At 47.8% G+C, this 19,530-nt stretch overlaps 1 protein-coding gene across 2 annotated transcripts in view; it reads left to right on the top strand.

The window, feature by feature from the left end:
• The window catches only part of SOBP (sine oculis binding protein homolog), a 120,433-nt gene extending 104,491 nt beyond the window's left edge, over positions 1–15,942 (top strand). For both annotated transcript variants that reach the window (XM_051613099.1, XM_051613098.1), the window contains one exon: positions 14,640–15,942. The gene's annotated coding sequence lies outside the window, so the exon portion shown is untranslated. The remainder of the gene's footprint in view (positions 1–14,639) is intronic.
• The last annotated feature ends 3,588 nt before the right edge of the window (positions 15,943–19,530 follow it).

Raw genomic sequence — 19,530 nt, 5'->3', positions numbered from 1 at the left:
TTTCTTGGACTAAAAACCAACGTATACAGTAACTCAGAAGTCAAATGAGTATTTCAAATCTTTACACGCTCCCAGGCCCTGCTGGTGGGGATGCCCCTACGACTACATGTCCCTCTCAGCAGCAGGATCTTTATTGCAAAGCCTAGTGTGCCACCTTTGGAGCTTGAAAGGTTGTCTCTTCATAAATGTACACATGCTTTTACCTAGGGATTGCAATTTGATCCAGTGAGGAGGCCACTAATTTGATTGTATCCCTTTTATTTAATTCTAGGAGAGCCGTGGTTAACCCTTCCTTTCCCACCTCCCTCCAGCTCCCCAGAGCTGCTGTTTGTTTCAAGACAGTGATAAGAGACTTGCACTGTAGTCAAAGCCAGGCTGGTTCTTAGCCTCTATTTATGCTTGCCCAGACCACCCAGGCTGCAGTGATGCCACCTTCCCAAGGTCCTGATCCCAAGAAGGGTTGAGCACCATCCAGAGCCAAAGCCTTAGAACTCAGAGGGAGTTCTGGCTTCACTGAGTGGTGGGTTTTTGCCTGTTGACACAATTATACGTGCTGTCACAGGCAGTATTTGACAGAGGAAGGGGGCAAACTGAACAAGCTGCACTGAAAAGATAAGAAGGATGTTTTATCTCAAAGTTATTGTCCTCATCTCTTTGTATTCTCTAAAAGTCAATAACTGGCACTTGGAAATAACCATTTTCCCATTCACCAAGGGTTTGATACATTCCTTTGTCTCAGTGTACAGGGCTGTCTTGCAGGAAAGTTTTCAGGTTGCCAGGCAAGATTAGTCTGACCCAATATAGACATCTGAAATGAAGACACAGCTGAGCTAATTGTCTAAACCCTCTTTAAAATCATCCTAGAGAAGCAGGCACTTCACAGAGGCAGCTGAGATCATCCTGAAGTCAACAACGAAGCTGAGATGAATTGTGCCCTAGGAGTGCCTGTTTCTCCCTGCTGTGAAGAAAACTTAGGGCGACTGGCACAGTCATAGATGTCCCTAGAGACACTGAAAGTTAAAAAAGCCCAGCCAAGGCATCAGCCATGCCTCTGGGGTTTGTCCAGTGGCATAGCACGGTGTGGAAGAGTTATTAGTCAGTCTGTGGTCATCCTCTCCTTTCTCCACAAAAAGAAACGATGTAGTCTCTGTGCAGAAGAGAGAGGAGACCCAGATGCTTGTGTGCTTCAAAGGAAGGAGGACACCCAAAATACTCTGCAGAAATAAACAGCGTGGTAACCAGCTCATTCCAGTGGGTACCTCAGTGAAATGGGGGTGGCTTTTGAGCCTCTCAAGGCACGCACAAGTGATTTGTGCAGCTCTGATGATTGGTTTGAGGCGAGGAATCTTTGGTTTCATGCAGAGCCCTCCTTTCACGAGTGCTGGTAATAGCCAGTCCAGGGGAGCAGAGGGCCTGCTTAAGTTTCTGGCCTGCCAGCAGTCTGTCTGTGAAGGCTACTTAAGGCTCAGAGCCTGCCTGTGTCTGCACAGAGGGGATGAGCAGGGGGAGCAGAGCATGGGTGCAGCCCCTTACACCACAGCCTTGACCTCCATCGTTCCCATGAGCTCCTCCTGCCCAGGCCTGGGGAAGGGTGGAGGTAAAACCCTGCTCCTTCAGCAGTCTGGCTGTGGGTAAGATCCCTCATGAGGGACTCAGCCTCATAGAAATCCTACTAAAATACAAAGAGGGTAGAAGCTGCACCAGTAATTGTCCTGACTTGGGCCCTTGGAGGTTTGTGTTGATCGCACTGGACGTGCTAACCCGGGAGAAGAAAGAGTCCAGAGAGTTGTCTTTTTCACTCTTGCTCCCCACCTACCCTAGCTGGAAAATCTGAACATACTGCCCTAATGTGCAACTTTTCCTGGATTTTATTTCCCATAAAATTGTATCAAAAGAAGGAAATCAGCCAAATATTTTTTACGCTAGAGTTCTAGACAGACAGATAGAATTCATGTAATGGCAACATGGACTTTCTGAAAAGGAATCAATGCAAGCGTGACCTTTTTGGGCAAGTTGCCAAACTCTGGATTATTTAATATACCAATTACTTGATTATTGGAAGTGCTAATCAGCAACATAATCCTTGATGTAAAAGTTTAGTCTCTCCATCAGGATGTGGACTGTCAAGCTGTTCTAGCTTGATGCAGTTCAAAGAAGCAGCAAAAGATGTCTTGGTGCCAGAGTCCTACTATGATAAAGAAATGAAGGGTGAATATTCTGTAGAGTGGGGTTTTTTCCAAGCTTGAGCAACGTGAGTTTCTAAAATTAGCAGTGTTAGTGTTGCCTGCCTGCAAGCTTTGTATCCAGGCAGGATCAGTTTTAACCTTCCAGTTTTGGTGTCAAGGTTTCCTAAATCAAATAAATGGAAACACGAAGGTCTGCTTGGATTGAACATGATAGTTCTGGTAAACTAAATTAGAAAATGAAGTGGCACATGCTAAACTCACAGCTAGCTTCTGTGTGTGTGAGACTCTGTGTGTGTGTTGACCACTCCTAGGTTGAAGGCAGAAGGGAGTTTTTCTGGTTGTGTCAGCAGAATTTCTCCCAGAAGTAATGGAAATTGTAGCAGTGTGGCCACCTACAGAGCCAGCCCCTCTGTCCTGGGGTCGGCATCTGCTGAGTTACAGACCCAAACCTCCAGCTGTCTAGTCCATACATTGTAGTCGTAAACATACACAACATGCAGAACACTCCAGTTCAGAGCAGAATTAATATATGGCCCAGTGTGAGCTGCCCTGCCCATAATGGTCCAGCACAAGATTTCCTGCTCTGGTCAGGATTCCCGAGGCAAGGGGCATAGCTATTAAAATCCTTTTCTGCCTTAAGAGTTTTTATTGCTCCCCTGTCACCGCAGCATCTATCTACCAACATCTTACCCTGCCCTCCTTCCTCTGAGCAGGACAGAATTTGACCTTAAAGGTAAACTTGAAAACAGATTTTACATATTTAAACACATTTTTATGCTAATGATCTTTTTTGACACTATGGGCCAGAACCTGAGCTGATGTTCACTGGATGTAGTGCCACTGGTGCTAAACGGCTTCTAATCAGCAGTGTAATTGGACTTGTACACTTAACACCTACTCTTCTGGATCAGAAGTTTTCCTTCACCTGGCTTCTTATGAGCTTACAGAAATTTTCCATTTATCTGAAGGGGGAGAGGAGAGACTGTTAACACCACAAAGCCTTAAACACATTTGCTTGGAACTGAAGCTTTGCCCTTGAGAGCTGCCTGGCTCTAGCAGTGGGATCTTAAGTTTCCAAATGGCCTGTGTAGCTTCTCAGCTATATTAAATCAGAAAAAGGATTTCCCAGAAACAAAACAAAACCCACCACCACCAAGATTCTCAAAACGGTGAAGTATAAAATGACACACTTATGGAGTGGCTTTCAGCTCCCACCTCTTGCTGCCAGGGAGGGGGAGGGCAAGCTTCCATCTCTGTGGCAGTGAGCAGCAGGCTCGTGGCTGCAGGTCCCTGCACGCTCCTTGAAACAAAGGGACAAGTGCTCACCTCTGCTGGGCTCCTCCTGCTTTCCTGCAAAACCTCCTAGGGCCTGTGTTTCAAATGTGGAACCAGCTTCTTGAACCCAGTTTAGAAAATCTCCGCACCTGGTCTGGTTTGCAAAGGCTGTGGGCATCTGGGGCTGCTGGCAGCCAGGGCCAGAGCTTCAGCCAGCAAAAGATGCTGAGGATCAACTGGCAGACCCACAGAAATTGGCAAAGCCTGTGGCTCCTGGAGGCTGTAGCCAACCTGACAGCTCCCAGGACTTGGGACCACTGACTTCAGAGATCATTTTGGTGCTCGCTTGCCCTTATTAGTTTTAATTGTCTGGTGAAATGAAAATGGTTTGAACTGAAATAAGCATCTTACCCATGTCATGCCTTAAGCTGGTACAAGCCACATTCCTATTGAAACAACCAATTACTCAGAATTCCTTGCCAGGCTTTAAAGACTGACCAGGCACTTTCATACACGCAAGGCCTGATGTTCTTCTTGTTCAAGCTGGTGCAGAGCAGATTTGGCTGTGCTCAGAAGTGTGAAGTGTAACACGTGCATTCAAAAGTGTTAAGTGCAAATCTAGCTCTTCATCAGTCTGTTCTTGTGCTGTCGAGCTACCAAAGCCAGTGGCACAGGGACAGTTTATGAGGGGAAAAAGCACAACTGATGATTAAATTCAGAGTCCCTAACAACAAAGAGCGTAGTAAAACAGACAGGCACCCTTGTAAAAGCACCATCTGAGACAATGATTGCCTTTGCATTCAGAGGCCAAGATGAAATCTGAGAAGGAGCTAAGCACCTAATAGCCTTTGTGAAGCCTGACCCTGAGACAGCCATGGCCAACTTCAGCGTGGGGTGGTGAGCTCTGAACAACTGTGAGCAGCTTGTAAACTGTTTCTCAGTACTAACAGTACCTGAAAGTGGGTCAGCAAGGAGCAAAACACTTTTGAGGACTGTGGTTGCGAAAAAATTGGGCACGATCAAGCAGTGAGGAACAGATGTTAAGATAAATTCTCATTAAGAAAGCAGGGAGATTTCAGTGAAGAAGCTGTTTGAGCAAGGAATGAGGAGGAAGCGAGACTTGTGACAAACAGGCTTTTCTAAACCACTTTTTGTTTCCGTATTACCTTCTGAGTCTCTCCCTGTCTATTTGCAGGTCACCTAGGGCAAACCAAGCAAGTTAAGCATGTTCCTGGGTACCTCCATCAGCCGTGGCCTCGTGGCTGAGGCCCACTAATTGACACTGTTTTGATAACGAGCTGCATTTCCTTCCCGGGACCAGAGGTTGTGTTGGGAAGGGCGTTCGATCGTCTCGTGAATTGAAGTAACCTCTGACATTTTGCAGAACCCTCAACCATTTAGCATTCGCTTCTACCTTGAAAATTACAGCTAATTAAATATCTGGGCTTGATCCTGTGCAGCACTCTGTGCACTCAGAGCTCGGTGCCTCTAGGGCCAGTTGAAGACCCTTGGTACGTTACAGACCAAGGTCTTGCCTCTGACTCCTCTTCATGGCTTTTCTTCCCCGGGCAGGATTCTGGTATCTGAAAAGAATGGTATTCCTGTAGAACATGTGTCTCAATTTGTAACAATATCCTCCCTGCAGCTGGCTTGCTTTTCCAAGTGTTTCTGAAATATTGCTCTCTTAAAGCTGAGCCAAGCTACAGTAACAAATTATCTAGAGGCAAAGAGGCTGAGCTGCATTTGTTGAGAGGATCGTACAATCGTATCATAGAATGGTTTGAGTTGGAAGGGACCTTCAGGATCATCCAGTTCCAACCCCCTGCATGGGCAGGGACACCTCCCACCAGCCCAGGCTGCTCCAAGCCCCATCCAACCTGCCCTTCAACACTGCCAGGGATGGGGCAGCCACAGCTTCCCTGGGCAACCTGGGCCAGGGTCTCACCAGCCTCACACTCCAGAATTTCCTCCTCATGTCTCACCTCAATCTCCCCTCCTCCAGTTTTCATCCATCCCCCCTTGTCCTCTCCCTCCCTGCCCTTGTCCCAAGCCCCTCCCCAGCTTTCCTGGAGCCCCTTCAGGCACTGGAAGGTGCTCTGAGGTCTCCCTGGAGCCTTCTCTTCTCCAGGCTGAACACCCCAACTCTCCCAGCCTGTCTCCACTCTCTGCTACTTTCCATCTTCCAGTCCCCGTTTTGGTCTTTCAGGCTGTGTAATCTTCTAGCACACATGTAAAACAAAAATAAAATCAAATAGGGGGTTGAGGGATTGGGTAGCGCAGAGTGAAACAACTATTGGGTTCCGAGCTCTCTGGAAAGATCTGCATCCCATCATTGGCTGATTGATACTGAACCCTATGGTTAGAGCAATTTTCAGCTATTTATTTGGAGCCCAAGTGGCTAAATGTAAAACTTGGTGTTGCCTGCTTCTGCTCCCAATATTTATAAGCTTTCATGAGCTCATTTTGCTGCTTATCCAGAAGGAGAGGGGGGGGGGGGGGGAAACAAACCCCTTTCCCATGGGAATTCTCCAACTGAGAGATTCTGCAACACTAGTACAAAAGAGAAGATACATGATGAGGTCACTGGAAATTTGAATTCTGACCCTGCCTTTCAAAGAGCAATTTAAATGCCAGTTCTGGTTTTATTTGAAATAGTTTAGTGATTATTGCTGAACTGGTTATCTTGGTGGTAAAAATATTATTCCTATTTTCTTGGGGTGGGCTGGGGAGATGGGAGATGGAGAAAATCTAAAACAATCGTTGGATCCAGGGGAGGTCACTCAGTGGAAGATGCCCTAAGGTGCCTGACACTGCACCAAGGTCTATGCCAAGTCTCACCCACTTGTTCCTCATGTGTTCTGGGTGGGTTTTTCCTCTTCCTTCCCCACAGTATAGTCTACCTGAGGTTTTGGCCACTTGAGCATGCTCCCTTGGCTTTGGATGAGTCTGCATCTGCTCTTGATTAGTCTGAAATGAACCAGAATGGGGACTGTGAAAACCAGGGAGAAACCCCATGGGGATGGTGGCAGGGATGCAGCCCTGGATGGTTATGGATGTGGAAAGGTCATTCATGGGAAAATGGGAACAGGTTGATTGCTTCCTGATCGTAGAATCACAGAATGGTTTGGGTTGGAAGGGACCTTCAAGACCATCCAGTTCCAACCCCCTGCATGGGCAGGGACACCTCCCACCAGCCCAGGCTGCTCCAAGCCCCATCCAACCTGCCCTTCAACACTGCCAGGGAGTGGGGATGCTGAAACTTTTCACTAAAAAGATTGAATGCTGCTTCTGCAAAAAAAAAAAAAAAAATTGTTATTATTGTTGTTGTCATTCCTTTGTGGCCCACCATTGGACTTCAGATGAAAAAGCCAGGCCCAGGCATTGCCCAGTTGAGGAGAACTCTCACAGGGAGGTGTGGGCTGCTCTTCAGCAAGACTTTCACCCTCACCATTCGTCCTCCTCCACTCCACTACCCACAGTTAATCTGCCTTTTTCTGGCTGTTTATCTGGCTTTACTGGAGAGATCAGCTTGGATAAGAAAACTGAGAAGCACCTCAGAATAGCCAAAAGCCTGGTGGTTTGGGCCCACAGGAGCCTGCTGAAATTCAAGTTCAAGTTTCTATCCTGATGCAGACAAAATCAGCAGCTTAAAGAAGGGTTATCACATCACAGTGGTTGCCTGTTTTCAGGGAAGGACAGTAGAGACTGTCTGGATTTGGGTTTCCTTCTGGCTTAGTTTTTTTGTGTTTTGTTTTTCTGATTTGGTTTGGTTTTGGTTTTTTGGAGGTTGTTTTTGCAAAAAGTTCCTTGCTAAGTTTCAGCTTCATCCCAGCCCAGAATGGGAGAATTAATTGAAAACTTGGCTTGTTTCATAAAGGCAAATCCTGTCTTCTGGCATATCTGCACAGGAAGCACTGGTGGGGGCAAAGCAAACAGGTCTGCCAGATTTTTGGTAGGTGCTGCACTAACAGGAGGGCCATGGGCTGCCTTGCTGCTGTGGAGATACAACCAGTTACCCCAGGGTGAAGCAGGATCTGGCCCCAGCAGGCTCTGTGACGTCCTGTAGGGGCCATGGGCAGAGACAGTGGGTGCTACAGCTGAGATGACAAGTGCAGAGCTGTGGTGGCATGTTCCTGTTTGTGTGACATGGATACATACCTCAAAATGCCCCGAGATGTGAGCCAGAGAACACCTGTCAGTGAAAGCCTGGAGAAGGATGGTGCCATGGGGCTCAGCATGGAAGGCCTGGTTGACATTGGCTTTGTCTTCAGTTCAGATGCATAGGTTCATAGAATCACGGAATGGTTTGGGTTGGAAGGGACCTTCAAGACCATCCAGTTCCACCCCCTGCATGGGCAGGGACACCTCCCACCAGCCCAGGTTGCTCCAAGCCCCATCCAACCTGCCCTTCAACACTGCCAGGGATGGGGCAGCCACAGCTTCCCTGGGCAACCTGGGCCAGGCTCTCCCCACCCTCACACTCCAGAATTTCCTCCTCATGTCTCACCTCAATCTCCCCTCCTCCAGTTTTCATCCATCCCCCCTTGTCCTCTCCCTCCCTGCCCTTGTCCCAAGCCCCTCCCCAGCTTTCCTGGAGCCCCTTCAGGCACTGGAAGGTGAAAAGGAGTTTAATGAATTTGCTGAGCAATTGTTCTGTCAGGGGTTAAACTGTAAGAGACGTTTTTGAAAAGGTGAAAAATTATATGAAGAGAATATTTAGAGAGGTTCTGGGGAGGTTGTTACTTTGAAATGTAGAAAATGATAAAGATGAGGAAGGAAGGATGATAACAGCAGAGAAACCTGACAGCAACACTGATGGGAGAATCTGGGGAACTGAGCCCAAATGTTCAAATAGCTTACCAAGACTGGTCTCCTCTGCCTTCCTCCAAAGTTGGTGGATAGAGAGGCTCTTCCCAGATGGGTTTCAGAGCACTGAACACAGTGCCTGATCTGGAGCACCCCTGGGGCTGGGAAGGACAACTTGGGAAGGAGAAACTGGTCCCTGCTCTGGGTTAAAGTTTGAAAGGCCCTGCTTCTCTTCTCCCTGTACCACAAAGAGAGGAAAGGAGAAATCCATGCAATTTGGGGGGCAGCTGCTTTCACAAAAAGCTTGGCAGTGGTGGGAACGTGAGGAAATGGAAATTCAAAGTGCTGCAGCACAGGGCCCTGGTGGCAGCTGTTTTGCCCAGGAGAATCCAAACCTGAAGGAGGAAGGAGGTGCCATATCCCCTGGGTCTGTGCAGAGCAAGTTGCACAGTGAAGTTGTGTTGCTGCTTCGAGGTCCAGGGGATGTTGTACAACAGCCCAGGCCATTCTCCATGAGTATGGAGCTGCATTCTGCTGAATTCAGGGGGTCTTGTTTCCACTGGCTATGGAGAAATGCTGTATGTTCACCCTGGCCAAGACTGTATGTACTCCTGGTTTGGGGGGAGCACTGTCTTTATGGAAGTACATTATGGAGATTCCTTTTCCCTCATGCTGTGTTCCCTCCCATGGAGCTGGGGCTGGAACAAAGCAGTGGAGAGCAGACTGGTGTTAGACAGCTGGGTTTTGTGTGATGGTCACCCTGTTTCAAAGAGGTAGAGTGGGCTTCATTTCTGTCTTGTTTCTCTTCAGTGAACAGCCTGCCTGCTAAATCCAGGAGTGCAGACCCCACGTCTTCTTCATGACTTTCAGGGTTTCCTCCAGAGTGATGATTCCTTTGCTCCCTCCTTTTCAGAGGTGGGTTTTCCTTGAGCTGTGCAGGAGCATGAAGGAGAGCCTGGAACTGCATTTCCACCATTCCCTTGCTACCTAAGATGGGCATGGTGACATGCAGCCCTGTTCCTAACTTCAGTAGCTACTTTCAGGCTTCAATTTAACATACATGGAATGAGTTTAGTGAGAGATGGTACTAAATGTACCAGCAAGGGCTGGACATAGATGGAAATGGATGGAATTTCCCCCCAGGCTTTTCAAGGAAGAGATGCAGGAATCAGGACACAAGTCTGCTTTCCACTTGATGTGTCTCCCTCAAGGTCCTTCCCTGACTGTAAAGCAGCTGGATAGGGTTGCAAGCACAGCCTCTGGTGCATCCCTGCAACAAATCAGTCTCAGAGTTGGGAGTGACTAAGCTGTCCCTACCACTTCTTCTGCCTAGGCATAAAAGGAGGGCAAATCCCAAGCCTCTTCCCCAGTGCATTCCTTGAAGTCACAATGTCTGCTCAGATTACAGCTCAGATTTCAGAGAGCCTGAATTGCCTGTCTGACCAAAACTGGGAAGGATCTGTAGTTTACAAGACCAGAGCAGGAGGAAAACACCACCTTCAAAATCCAAGGTTGGTGCTTAAGGACCCTGCATGTTGTCCCATCCATGCTTAAAGGCCTCCTCTGACTCTTGCAATGTGTCATCCCTTCAGTTAGCTCATGGAAAGATAAATCATCAAGTAGTCAAAGGGGAAGGTTTTAATGAAGAAGACTGAACTGCTTTAAGATTTGCTAAAAAAAACCCAACCCAACAAAAGCGACAAAATGAATTACAGAACCATTACAAGTAACAGATGATTCCGGAGTATTTCCAGGGCTGAGTTTGCTCCCATGCTGACTTTAGCTGCACTCTTGTGGTTTATCTTCAGAACAGTTTCCCTGAGAAAATAATTGCAGTGCCTTTACTCTAGGGCCATGCATGTCCCAGCTGAACTGAGCCTCTTTTAGCACATCAGCATTCATTGTCCGGGTGAATTAAGTGCTGCGCTAAGGGATGGAAGCTCTGCCATCCCAGCCCACATCAACCATTGCCTCAGCCCTCCCCACCCAGTCTCTGATTTTTATTTTTTGTTCTGAACAGTAAGGTGTGAATCTGGAGACAGAAAGGTTCAATGGAGTGCAGAAGGAGAGGGAAGCAGCCATGGCAGAACTGTGCGTGTCTGAACGCACGCGCGTGCCCGCCGCCGTGTCAGCGACACGGCCCCTCTCAGGAGACAGGACGTGACTGGGGAGGGCAAGAGGCAGCTGTTTCTGGTGGCTAGCACAGCCAGCAGGAGCTTGCCACCAGCCTGGCAGCACTTGGCTCCTGGGGCAGCACTGGGAGCAGGCAGACACGGCTCATTGTTGGGGTGTCGGGGAGCAGGAGCTGCCCACACAGCTGCGCTACCCAGCTCCTCAGCATGGAGCCACGGAGAAGGAGTGGAGCAAGGAGCACTTCCCGTGGTTGGCTCTGCCAAGCAGGCCCAAGCTTCCCACCACACCAAGGGCTCAGTCTGCAGCAGCACCTGGGAAGAGCTGCAGAAGAGGAAGAGGGAAGCCTGCTGGGGAGCTTTTCCCGTATTTGCCCAACTATCTGCCATGCGCTAACTCCGTGTCGTTTTGAGCAAGGTTTTAAATCCTCAAGTGCCAGGGCATAGAGCAAAGATGAGGCTCAGTGTTGGTGCAGCCTGTTTGATAGCTGCCCATTGCTCAGGTGACACCAACAGCCACAGAGGCCACCAGCGTAGCTGTCACCTGCAGTTCAGGGGAGCACTGTGACACTCTCTGAGCCCAACCAGGCAAACCTCCAAGTTACCTGCTTGAGCTGGTCACCATCCTGTTGACTTAGTCTCCTTTTGCCCCACTTCATTGACAGTAGGGTAAAAATTAGCCTTCCTACTTGTTCTCTTTCTGTGACTCCACCACCTCCCTGGGCAGCCCATTCCAGTGTCTGACCACTCTTTCTGGGAATAAATGCTTCCTAATGTCCAGTCTGACCCTGCCCTGGTGCAGCTTGAAGCCCTTCCCTCTTGTTCTGTCACTAATGACCTGTGAGAAGAGACCAGCACCCATCTCTCTACAATGACCTTTCAGGCAGTTGCAGAGACTGATGAGGTCTCCCCTCAGCCTCCTCTTCCCCAAACTAACCATTCCCAGCTCCTTCAAGGGTTCTTCATCAGATTGATTCTCCAGGCCCTTCCCCAGCTTCCTTGCCCTCCCCTGTCTTCGCTCCAGCACCTCGAGATCTCTCTGGAATTGAGGTGCCCAAAACTGGACACAACACTCCAGGTGTGGCCTCACCAGTGCTGAGCACAGGGGCACAATCCCCTCTCTGCTGCTGCTGCTCACACTATTTCTAGCACAGACCAAGATGCCAGGGGCTCTTGGCCACCTGGGCACACACTGGCTCATGCTCAGCCCCTTGTCAGTGAGAACCCCCAGGTCCTTTTCTGCCAGACACTTCCCAGCCACACTTCCCCAGCCTGTAGCTTTGCCCGGGGTTGTTGTGGCCCAAGTGCAGGACCCGGCACTTGGCCTCGTTGAAGCCCAGACCATTGACATCAGCCCAACAATCCAATCTATCCAAGTCTCTCTGTAGAGCCTCCTTAACCTCATGCAGATCAACACGCCTGCCCAGCTTGGTGTCATCTGCAAACTTACTGATAATACACTCTGTGTCCTTATCAAGATCATCAATAAAGATGTTAAACAGAAAGGGTCCCAACACTTCCAGGTGGTCCTGCATCCTAGGATCAGCCCAGACCTGCTTAGCTTTGGAAAGCAGGCAAACCAAGTGTGCTCACCTCAGTGCAACTCACATAAGCTCCTGTGACTTTATGCTTATGAGAAGTCCTTATTTTTTGTGCCTGACATGATTTTTCTAGCTGATCAGCAATATTTGATGTGTGTTGAGCTCAGCTGGGGTAAAGAGTTTACATCATAAATACTCTCCATACATTAATTTGGTTTTTTGGGGAGATATAAATAGCTGCCTGCATTGTGCTGCCCATGCACAGTGCACGTGTTGGCACGAGGTGTGTAACGTCTCACTGTGAGGTGGTGATGACCAGTGTGGTCTCATTTCTTTATAAAACTTGGCATGACATGGGTTTTTATTCTGTCACCTGATCACTACAAAGATGCGTTCATCAGATGCAATGACTGCCACGTCAGCCCATCAACAGGGAAGGTCCTTCTCTCCAATGTGCCCTCTCCTTCATACTGAGTCTTATCTGCAGTGGGGGAAAAAACAGACTTAAAAAGACTTAAAAATAGACTTAAAAATAGTCTTAAAAAGCTAGCTGGCTGCTCCAGGCAGAAAAGCATCAAGGATTATGAACTTCTTTATGCCCTCCCTCCCAAATCACTTCCCAGCCTGTGCTGTGCCATCCCATTTGAGACTGCTCAGTGAGGGATGGAAATTCACTTCCATTGATCTATGGAAAGAGAGGAGCAGGCAAAAATACCTGTTTGTGCAGAGTGAGGCTTCATATGGATAGTACAGATTTTGTTTTCTCTGCTTTTCTTTTTAGTTGATCTCAGAGCAAGATTTCAAGCCAAAAAGGGACAGAAAGCAGTCATGTACTTTATTGGGAATACTTGTTAGGTGAACACATCACATTCTCAGTCTAGTTCTTGTCCACAGCTCTCTCTACACACAAAGCTGCTCATCTCACTGGGCACGTTGCTCTCAAGCCCAAATGTTACTCCTTAAGGGAGATATGGTGGCCTCCACCCTCTGGGAGTTGATGCTGGTCAACATATTCCATGTACCTTCCAGTCTCTGCTGTGAGAAGCAGGGGGATATGAGCACAGTGACAGAGGGATCACAGAAGAGCCAGTGGGAAGGGGAGATTGTGGAGCAGACTGGGAAATGTGACCCAGCACCAAAATGAAGGCCAGTAAGTACTTCAGAGTTTTAGTCCAAATCTTGAGGTGCCAGCAGGTCCCATCCAAAGAGACAGAGTCCAAAGCACACTGTGTATGGAGAGGGGACAGTTCCTGCTTGGCAGTCTACAGGGCCAATTGACCAGGGAGGCTGAAGCACGTGAGATCATGGTGTATCACCCAGGAGCCCCTGGATAAACTAAGTCATTAGGAGCTCATAACCACTGCCTTGTTGTTAGTTGGATTAGATTGATGAGAAGGTGGTTTTGGTTTTCAAAAACATGATTACAAATATTTTTTGTGATCTTGGCCTTCACCACTGACAAAGCTCACCTTCTTTTAGGGGAGCTATCGTGCCTCTTTCTGAAGGCCTCAAATCAATAAAGCTGTGTTTGCTCTGGTATTGTTCACCCAGTTAAAGCACTGGTGGGCTTCAGAAGGGGGCTGTCTGAATAAGTCCTCTGGGATGCACCCCTTTTGAGTCCTAAAAAATGAGGAAAGAAAGAAAACAGAAGCTGTCAGTACATCTGGTCAGATAACAGGAGAAAAATGGACCTGAAAATGAGGACCAAGTTAGAAAAAGGGAACAACTGGCAAGTGAAATTCTTTGCCTTGCTCTGTCATCTGCTCTAACAAGATCTGCAGGGCTTTGTTTGGTCCATGGAAATGTAAGCACTGGGCACTGAAGACACCAGCTCTTGGTAGCAGCTTGCCTCAGTGAGAGTTCTGCTTTGCTTCCTAAAACGCCTGTACTGGAATTCTGGTGGTGCTGCTGGGCAGGGTCAGCCCGCTGGCCGAGCCCCCTGGTGCTGCAGCTGTGATGGTGCTGGCACAAGGCTGGTTGCAGACTATCCCAAGAGAGGATGGAGGAGGTTGTGGGCAACTCCAGCCCAGCCTCCTTCATAGCAGCTTGGCTGTGCTGCAGATACATCTCTCCTGGTATGCTTGGATCTGAGGAAAGGCCAGGAGGGGTGTCTCCAGTTTGCGTGCACAGCACGGGTAGTTCCCAGGGTGTTCACTCTGTTGGTGGGATCTGTATCTGTGTGAGTGAAGCTGTCTCTGGGTACCCTGCCAGTTTCTCTGTGAGACCCATCAGCCCCGTGGAGCTGCACAGCAGTGAGGTGTCTCTGGGGAGCCCTGGCACCTGAAGTGTTCCCCATTCTGTCCCCATCCCAGGTGCTGGGGGTTACTGATCCAATGCTTCTCCTTCTCTGACTCCACTCTCCCGCCTCTGCTGTGCAGAGGGTGGTACATCCCAGCTCTGTAAAGCACCCTGAGATCAAGGGGTGAAGGGTTCTGTATCACTGCAAAGTATCATTATTCACCTGTGCTCGTGTAGGATGAAAGGCCCTCTATGAAACCCAGAGAATGAACTATTATTATATCGCTTTCCAGCTTTTTTTATGGCAGGAATGTCCCCACCTTCCTTTCCAGCAGCCTGTGGGTACCCATGGCCCTTGCAGCACCAGGGGCAGCTGAAGCCAAAGACGACGGGGCTGGTGTCTCTGCCCCTGCCATCAGCCCCCCCACCCCAGCCCTGACCCCCTCTCCTTGTCTGCTTTGCAGGAGCACTGGCCGACAGGGTACCTTGCATGGAGAAAGGGAGCAGAGCAAACCACGTCACTCCACCCAAGGACACCAGCTGGTCCACTCGCCACCCCCTCTGGCTCCAAGTCCAGCAAAGGGAGCAGCTTCCTGTCACCAAGCCCCTCTGAGGAAACCTCGGTCCCACGGGTGCCTTTGACCCAGAAGACAGCACATCATGGACCTGCACAGTGTGCTCAGCATTCCTGCCACCGCCCCGCTTCTCCTCCAAGGAACACTTTGTCCTCTTGGTTTCTTGCTGGGGGGGGGAGGGGGGATTTTTTCACCTTGGTTTCAAAAACCACACGGACCAACCTAGGTACTTTTCCTGCTCTGACTTCAAAGTTCAGATAGTTGAGACTGGACGATGAGACGGATTTCTTTTTTATTATTATTATTTTTTATTTTTATTTTTTATTTTTTTTTTCCTTCAAAAAAACTGCTGTGGTTTTGCTGCTACACTTAAGAATCGTGATTTGCATTGTATGGTTTTGGACCTATTCAAGTTTTGATGGGGGAAAGGGGTAATACTGGAGTAGCAACGCTTCAGAGTCATCTCTGTCCTACCCATGATGCACTTTTAAATGAAGAGTTAGAATATTTTATTGGCTAATATACTTTCCTTGTTATTTTTACAAAGGCCACCTTTATCCTTTCTAATGCCATATTTTCAGTGTTACACTTTTATGGCTTTTAATTTTTGATTTGACAGATGTAAGAAGCAGCATGAATAGTTTATACTGTGGTTTTTCAGAGACTGAATGCCAAGAGAACTCAGTAAATGTTTATTCTTCTCAGCTTTCTCTTTAAATTCCCCTAAATAGCGCCCCATTTGGGAACAGAGCAAGAGTGTTGAACTAAAGACCAAAATTCCCTCAAGGTGTAAAATAATCTGAGGGGAATATTTGCTGGGCGTCATGAAAGACTTGGATGAAATTTCAACCCTGATGGTTTTCAGTGATCCAGGAAGGCAGTGAGACAATCTCTCCATATGCATAGCCCTTTCATGATAATTAGAATGGTATGGACAAACCAATGAAAACAAGGGTAAAGTGAGAAAGATCCCCCATGATTCTGTTTCACTGTTTGCTTTCTCCTGTCATGGTTAAGAGAAATGTGCAATTCGATCCTCAATCAGTGGGTGGAGGATAACAGGGTAGAATTTACTTGTGTGCACTTGTACAGTTGTAGCCAAGAGTCCAAAAGTACACTAGAGCATGTTATACTGGCACTGAATTGGTAAGAGAGTTGTGGAGTATCCCATTCTGATAAATACAAAAAGAAAAAGAAAAAAAAAAAAAGAAAAAAAAAATCACCAAAAAACCCCCCCCCAGAAAAAAACGCCGCAAAAAAAATAAAATAAGCAAAAAAAAAAACAAAGCAAAAAAAAAAAGAAAAAAAAAAAAGAAAAGAAAATCCAGATCACCTTGTGATTCAGTGTAACTGTTTACTAACTCGAATAAAGCAATTGTTCACTCCCAGTGTTCAGAGTACACCTGTTCTATAAGGCTGGTGGGGAGGTGAGGAGCAGTTCCCCGGGGCAGCGTTCCCGGCCGTGCCAGCAGTGTTGGGAGCAGGGAAGCAGAGCCCGTTGAGCCAGAGCCTTGTAGTGCTGGTGCACTATGAGCACGATGTAAATACTGTATTTCTATATTTTCCTCTGTACAGATTCACTTCAGTCAAGCTACTGTTTTACAGGTGCTCCTTATTTATTAGAGCTGTGAAAGCTTGGAAGACACGCCGGGCGAGGAAGCTCGCTTTTTAAAAAAAAAATAAAAAAGAAAGAAGAAAACAAAACACACAAAAAAATTTAAAAATCAAATAAATAAGGGGTGTGTGTGAGGGAAATCCAGCAACTCCTGAATCTAGGGAGAGAGCTCAAAGAGATATTGGTGAAACATCTTCCAGGGAGCAAGAATCTGCGGCACCATCAGTGTGCTCTGCTTTCCTACTGGGCTTGCAACGATTTTCTCTCTCCCTGACTGGTGTCAGGTTTATTAAAAGAAAATAAATCTCCAAGAAAAAAAAAAAAGGCACTTAAATGTGCTGTTGTTTCATTTATTATTTTTTTTTTTCCTTTTCTGCATGTGGTTGTTCATTCCTCTACCTGCCTGGTCATAGGTCGACAAAACTCGGTCTGAAGTCTTGGAAAAAATATGTGTAAGTGTTCATAGAATCATAGAATCACAGAATGGTTTGGGTTGGAAGGGACCTTCAAGATCACCCAGTTCCAACCCCCTGCATGGGCAGGGACACCTCCCACCAGCCCAGGTTGCTCCAAGCCCCATCCAACCTGCCCTTCAACACTGCCAGGGATGGGGCAGCCACAGCTTCCCTGGGCAACCTGGGCCAGGGTCTCACCACCCTCACACTCAAGAATTTCCTCCTCATGTCTCACCTCAATCTCCCCTCCTCCAGTTTTCATCCACTCCCTTTGTCCTCTCCCTCCCTGCCCTTGTCCCAAGCCCCTCCCCAGCTTTCCTGGAGCCCCTTCAGGCACTGGAAGGTGCTCTCAGGTCTCCCTGGAGCCTTCTCTTCTCCAGGCTGAACACCCCAACTGTCTCAGCCTGTCTTTGTAGCAGAGCTGCTCCATCCCAAGGATCATCTTCGTGGCCTCCTCTGGACTCTCTCCAACAGATTCAAGTCTTTCCTGTGCTGAGGGCACCAGAGCTGGACACAGGTCTCCAGGTGGGGTCTCACCAGAGCAGAGCACAGGGGACAATCCCCTCCCTGGCCCTGCTGGCCACACTTCTATTGCTGCAGCCCAGGACACAATTGCCCCTCTGGGCTCCAGCTCTCACTGGAGGCTCATGTCGAGCTTCTCATCTCCTCCCACCCCCAAGTCCTTCCCCTCAGGGCTGCTCTCCAGCCTTTCTCCATCTCTCACAATAGCCTTTGCTTCCCAGCTCTTGGCTAACACGGCCCGTCCGGTGGATGGAGGGGTCGAAATGTCTGGTGAGCTCTGCAACTGTTTGACTGATTCCATTAACCAGCCTTGTAAGGCAAACAACAACAGCACAAGCATGTCTGCCTGGAAGGGCATGCAGAGCAGAGCTTGTCTCCCTGGTAAGCAGCTTGCTGCATCTCTATTTATTCATCTGAACTTGGCTGTAAAATGAAGGCCGTGTGTATTGATTTTGCTTTTGTCAGTGGTCCAGAATAGTTAGCACACATTGCCACTCTCCTGAAAAACAAGACTCTTTAAAGAAATCTTTCTCATGAACTGCTTTTTTTTTTTTTTTTTTTTTTTTTTTTTTTCCCCCAGATATGGAATCAGCTTTTCAAAAATCATCAGGACACCTGAGGTGGGGCAAGTGAACTAGGCTGGAACTGGCTTCATGCGTTTCCAACAATCACAAACTCACCTTGGCTTTCCTGAAAATACACCCACCTTACACTTTCTTAACAACTTACCCCAAAACTCAGATCCTGAACAACTGCTTTGGACAGTTGAATCAGTTCATTGTTTGCTATTTTTAAAATATCTACAGCTGCATATCTGGGGAGGAATCTCCAAGTGCACATAAACCTTCAGCAAAAATGTAGCCCAAATGGTACAATACATTATGCAAAAGAAACCTGCTTTATTTTTGAGGCCAAATCCATCCTTTGTATGATGCCAACAACATGAGTGGAATTACACAAAGGATGTAAGAAGGTCCTTTGCCATTAACAGGAACCCAGCAAAGGCTTATGGAGCAGTGCTTGCTCCCTGCTGAAGTTATTTATGATTCACTAAGACTTAATAGTCAAGCCAAGCTCTTTCCTGGAAGACTCACCATCAAGGAGCCAGACAAAGAAAATCCTGATGCACTGGGAGATGCAGGGGAAGGTTCCTGTGTGCACCAGCAATCCCTCCAGCTGCTGCACACGTGCAGCTTTGAGATGCAGAGACTTGTCTTCATGAGCAGAGAGAGGCAGCTTTGCCTCAGGTCTCTAAGCAGCCAGGGCAGAGGGAGAGTTTGAGATGATCAGGACACAGAGAGGTCCTTCTGCTGGCACTCAGCTCTTGCTGTTACTGAGAATTTTGTCCTTGCAATAGGAGGGTGTCTGCGTGCTGCAAACACTGCAAGGATGACCTCCTGTGCTGTCTCAGATGATTCTGAGGGCTTTATTTTTTCCCAAACTACTACACACGTTGGCATTTGAGTGGCCCAATTCCACGGTGAATAAGAAGGTCCCTCAAAATGAAAACATTTTGTGCTTTTTCTTGTGCTTAATGATAGAAATAAATTTGCTTTGTTCAAGTAAGTGCTGCACGCCAAATTTGCAAGGATGCTTATCCAAGTGAGATATCCCCTTCTGAGGTCCATATTTGGACACCCAAATCAACACTCAGCCAAACACATGCATGAGGCATTTCAGTGCCATTTGGAGTGTCCATATATAGAACTGGACGCCCTAACTTCATTGCCTTTGTTTTAAAAATAGGCCTGGAATATGTAAAGGCATCATTTAATAACAACTATGGCAAACATGCTGTGCTCAAACTAAGGACAACTTCGCTGGTGCAGGTTGATTCCTCTGGAATCACTCTGGGTTTACAAAGGTACAACTCATAAAAGAAACGGCCCCTTAAGTTGCTTTGCCTTCCACTCCCACCCGAAGGTGACTTGATGTTTGGGATCTGTAAGTTTGGGAAGGTGGTACACAGGGAGGATCCATGTGCATTTGTGCAGCAGAGGGAGAGAAAGAGAGTTGGGAACTGAGTTGAACTTGCTCCACATTGAACGTAACTGCTCAAATGTCTGGAAACGGGTAGAACACCTTTACCCAGGCTTGCAGACATTTTACTTGTCATTTATGTGGTGTTGGGCAAAGAAATGCCACGTGACCTTGAGCAGCCCCAGGGTGTTTTCTGCAAAGCACAGGA

Source organism: Apus apus, chromosome 3 (genome assembly GCF_020740795.1).
Source record: "Apus apus isolate bApuApu2 chromosome 3, bApuApu2.pri.cur, whole genome shotgun sequence".
Lineage (NCBI taxonomy): Eukaryota > Metazoa > Chordata > Aves > Apodiformes > Apodidae > Apus > Apus apus.
Note: the sequence above shows the minus strand (reverse complement) of the source record. Positions and strands in the feature narration are given on the sequence as shown.